At 40.6% G+C, this 5188-nt stretch overlaps 1 protein-coding gene and 1 pseudogene across 2 annotated transcripts in view; both read right to left on the bottom strand.

Annotated features, from left to right (window-relative positions):
* Positions 1 to 2412, bottom strand: part of LOC105502788 — a 10250-nt pseudogene extending 7838 nt beyond the window's left edge. Inside the window, exon 1 of the transcript XR_001000401.1 lies at positions 2386 to 2412. The product of XR_001000401.1 is annotated as an E3 ubiquitin-protein ligase RNF187 pseudogene (transcript). The remainder of the gene's footprint in view (positions 1 to 2385) is intronic.
* Positions 1 to 5188, bottom strand: part of STOX1 (storkhead box 1) — a 113581-nt gene that overhangs the window by 84004 nt on the left and 24389 nt on the right. The window lies entirely within an intron of this gene.

Below are 5188 nucleotides of genomic sequence, written 5' to 3'. Positions count from 1 at the left end.
AAAAAAAAAAAAAAAAATTACTGTTTTTCTTCTACTGTGATAATGACTCTGGTTTTAAAGAGTCCTTAGTTATCATTTTAGAAATATATACAATTACTTGAAGATGAAATGATGACTGGGATTGTTCCAAATGCAGGGGTGAAGAAAAGATCATTGTTAAAGACTGGTAATAGGTAATGTGTTCTTTATACTGTTCAATCTTTCTATTCAATTTACTATTCAATTTTATATGTTTGAAAATATCCTTATCAATGTTTTTTTACTGACATATTCTACGTTCTTACTGCAAAACTTTCAACCATTACAAAATATACAAAGCTGCTCTTTTAGTCTTATTCTTTTTTTTTTTTTTGAGACAGTCTCAATCTGTTGCCCAGGCTGGAGTGCAGTGGTATGATCTCAGCTCACTGAAACCTCCATCTCTGTCTCAAAACAACAACAACAACAAAACTGCATACCTTTCAGAAGCTTTCTAGTCTCTTCAGAAACAGGAAAATTGGAGAAGGCTCCTTCTTTCTGTTCACATGTTAAGGTCTGTAAAAATGAAATCAATGGCCTAAATAATATAATTTATATTCAACTCTTCTTCATTTACTGTTTTTAATTTTGTACAGATTCACTTACAAGGAAACTTAGTGGAACACTTTTTTTTTTTTCTTTTGTTTTTGAGACAGGGTCCCACTCTGTTGCCTAGGTTGGAGTGCAGTGGCACCATTCACAGGTCACTGTGGCCTCAACCGCCGGGCTCAAATCCTTCCCACTTCAGCCTTCCAAGTAGCTAGGACCACAATCGCACACCACCATGCTCACTTAGTTTTTTATTTTTCGTAGAAACAGGGTCTCACCATGTTACCCAGGCTGGTCTGAAACTCCTGGCCTCAAGAGATCCTCTTGGCCAGGCGCAGTGGCTCATGCCTGTAATCTCAGCACTTTGGGAGGCTGAGGCAGGTAGATCACCTGAGGTCAGGAGTTTGAGACCAGCCTGACCAATATGGCGAAACCCTGTTTCTACTAAAAGTACAAAAACTAGCAGGGTGTAGTAGCACACAGCACATGTAGGCTGAGGCAGGAGAATTGCTTGAACCCAGGAGGCAGAGGTTGCAGTGAGCCGAGATTGTACCACTACACTCAAGCCTGGGCAATAGAGGGAAACTCTCAAAAAAAAAAAAGTCCTGGGTGACTCTATTTGTCACCCAGGATAGAGTACAGCGTCATGATCATAGCTCATTGTAACCTCTAGCTCCTGGACTCATAAAAGTTCTCCCACTTCAGCCTCCCAAGTAGCTGGGACTACAGGCACACACCACCACCTCTGGCTAATTTTTAAATTTTTTTGTAGAGACAGGGTCTCGCTACGTTGCCCAGGCTTGTCTTGAACTCCTGGGCTCAAGCAATCCTCCTGACTTAACTCCTAGAGTGCTGAGATTACAGGTGTGAGCCACTATGCCTGCTAAAAGAAAAAATTTTAATGCTATGGTGAAGAATAAAAATCAAATTAAGAAAAACTTTTCAGTTTTTCAATGAGATAAAATAACTCAAGAAAGAAGTAGAAATAAAAGATAACTTCACAAACGAAGACTATATGAGAAAGAGTAAAAGATCGAATAAACACAACAGATTTCTTAAAAATGGGAAATTTTGAGGCATGTGTAGTGGTGCATGCCTACAGTCCCAGCTATAGGAGCTCAAAGCTATCAAGTGGCATGATTACATCTGTGAATAGCCACTGCACTCCCATGTGGGCAACACAGCACGATCCTATCTCTTAAAAAAAAGAGAAATTTTGAAAACTGAATAAGGAAAAAGATGAAAAAGATTTGATGTGACAAAGGAGATTTGAAAAAGAGAGCCAACATATGCACAACAAGAGTCCTTAAAGAAGAAAACCAAAGCAACTGGAAAACCAAACGCTAAAAATTGTAATTCAAGAAAATTTTGATTAAACTTTTAAAAAATACATATGAAACTACCCAGGAGGCGGGTTCAAGACCAGCCTGGGCCACATGGTGAAATCTCATCTCTACAAAATACGCAAAAAATTAGCCGGGCATTGTGGCACGTGCCTGTAGTCCCAGCTACTCAAGAGGCTGGGGTGGGAGAATCACCTGAGCCCAGGAAGTCAAGAATGCAGTGAGCCATGATTGTCCCACTATACTCCAGCCTGGGCATAACAGGGAGACCCTGTCGCAAGACAAACAAACAAAACTGATAAAATCTATCCTGACTTACCAGGTCACAGGATTACAGGTGTGAGCCACCACACCCAGCCTTACAACTCAATTTTGAGAATGACTATGAAATCTGGTCCACAAAGGACAATATAATTTTCGTTCAGTGATTCACCCCCATAATTTCAATTAGAGAAAGCATGAAAAAAAGACTTACCTGTTTTATGTGTGGATTCATGGCCATTTCAGTTACATTCTTTTTGGTCTCACAGAAAATAATAGCCCTCCCTTCAGACCCACTGTACACTTGAAGGACATCTCCAATAACTGCCGGCCTCTGAGACCAATGACACTGGATGGCCAAATGCTTTGAAGAAAGAAAATATCACAGTATTTGTTTCATTAAAATTATTTTAAAATACTTCTCTTGTGTAGTTTTTCTATCCGGTCAAGAATTAGCCTTCCTGGGAGACTGTAAGACAAAGACTCTCCTCAGCAGCACTTAAAAACAATATAGACAAATGGCCATCAATAAACTGATGAAAGAATAAACAAACTGCAGTATATTCAAACAGAATACCATTCAGCAATTAAAAGAAACCAACTACTGATATACATGGAACAATATGAACCTTAAAAAAAATGCCGAATAAAGTCTTAACAGAAAATGAGCACACACAGTATAATTCCATTTATATGAAGTTCCAGAACAGGCAAAACCAATCAATTGCGGAAGAAAAATCAGAACAGTGGTTGTCTCTGAACCGGGGATACCGACTGGGAAGGGGTATGAGGGAACTTTCCAGGATGATGGCAATATTGATATGGTGATAAGGGTTTGGGTTACACACATATGAATTTTTCAAAAATAGGCAAATGTACACAAGATTTTGCATTTCATTGTACATAATAAAAATTATAATATGAATGAACTTCAAAAACATTACACTAAATGAATGAAATGACATAAAAAGTCACATATTGTATGATTACATTTACAGTCACACATTGCTTAATGGCAGGGATACGTTCTGAGAAATGTATTGTTAGGCGGCTTCATCATTATGCAAATATCAGAGCATACGTACACAAACCTAGGGTATAGCCTACTACACACACCTAGGCTATATGGTATGTCCTATCGCTCCTAGGCGACAAACCTAAACAGCATGTTACTGTACTGAACACTGTAGGCAATGGTAAGTATGTGTGTCTCTGAACATATCTAAACACAGAAAAGGTACAGTAAGAACACGGCATAAAAGATAAAAACTGATACACCTGTACAGGACAGCTCCATTATAATCTTATGGGACCACCATCGAATATGTGCCACCATATACATGGTCCATCACTGACCAAAACATTGATATGCAGCACATGACTGTACACAAAATATCCAAAACAGGTATATCCATTGACACAAAAAGCAGATTAGTGATTGACAGTGGATAAAGAAAGGAGGGAATGGAGGTTGGGTACAGTGGCTCACGCCTGTAATCCCAGCACTTTGGGAGGCCAAGGCCAGCGGATCACCTGAGGTCAGGAGTTCGAGACCAGCCTGGGCAACATGGTGAAACCCCATCTCTACTAAAAATACAAAAACTTCGTTGTGGGCACCTGTAGTCCCAGCTATACCCGGGAGGTGGAGGTTGCAGTGAGCCAAGATCACGCCACTGAACTCCAGCCTGGGCAACAGAGCTAAACTCCATCTCAAAAAAAAAAAAAGGAAAAAGGAGGGAATGGGGAGTAACTGCTTACTGGTTGTGGGGTTTCCTTTTGGGGTGATGAAAATGTTTGGAACTAGATAGAAATGATGGCTGTACATTGTAAATGTACTACATGACACTGAATTGTACACTTTAAAATGGTTAGTTTTAGTTACATGAATTTTACCTCAATTTTAAAAATTGTAAATATGGCACTCTACTTAAAGATATATATAGGCGGGGCATGGTGGCTCACGCCTGTAATCCCAGCACTTTGGGAGGCTAAGGCAGATGGATCACCTGAGGTCAGGAGTTCAAAGCAGCCTGGCCAACGTGGTGAAACCCCATCTCTACTAAAATACAAAAATTAGCTGGGCATGGTGGCAGGCGCCTGTAATCCCAGCTACTCAGGAGGCTGAGGCAGGAGAATCACTTGAACCCTGGAGGCAGAGGTTGCAGTGAACTGAGACTGTGTCATTGCACTCCAGCCTGGGCGACAAGAAAACAAAAACAAAAACACAACATGAAAAAACAAGAAAATCCACCACATCTTTGAGTGGTGTTAACAGTAAAAAAATAAAAATAAAAACCACAGGGATGCAAACCAACAAAACAGACTATGGGAAACTCATAAGACAAATGAGTTTTTCTGTTGTTTTTTTCTGAGATGGAGTCTCACACTGTCGCCCAGGCTAGAGTTCGGTGGCACGATCTCAGCTCACTGCAACCTCTGCCTCCCGGGTTCAAGCGATTCTCCTTTCTCAGCCTCCCATGTAGCTGGGACTACAGACATGTGCTACCATGCCTTGCTAATTTTTACATTTTTAGTAGAGACGGGGTTTCACCACATCGGTCAGGCTGGTCTGAAACTCCTGACCTCAGGTGATCTACCGGCCTCGGTCTCCCAAAGTGCTGGGATTACAGGTGTGAGCCACCGTGCCTGGCCAACAAATGAGTTTTTTCAACAGAAAATTGCAAAGAAAAAGAAGGAACTATAGATTATAAAATGTTTAAGACTCATATCAATCAGTAGCAATGTAAGAAATGTATTTGGATCCAGATTCAAACAAACTATTTTAAAAAGACAGCAATGGCAATATGCACACTAGGTATTTAATGATATTAAAGAATTACTAGGCCAGGTGCAGTGGCTCATGCCTGTAATCCCAGCACTTCGACAGACAGACCAATGCAGGCAGGTCACATGAGGTCATGAGTTCGAGACCAGCCTGGCCAACACGGTGAAAACCCGTCTCTACTAAAAATACAAAAAATTAGCCAGGTGTGGTGGTGGGCGCCTGTAATCCCAGC

Source organism: Colobus angolensis, unplaced genomic scaffold (assembly GCF_000951035.1).
Source record: "Colobus angolensis palliatus isolate OR3802 unplaced genomic scaffold, Cang.pa_1.0 Scaffold12, whole genome shotgun sequence".
Taxonomy (NCBI): domain Eukaryota; kingdom Metazoa; phylum Chordata; class Mammalia; order Primates; family Cercopithecidae; genus Colobus; species Colobus angolensis.
The sequence above is the reverse complement of the archived record's forward strand: the minus strand, read 5'-3'. Positions and strand labels throughout refer to the sequence as shown.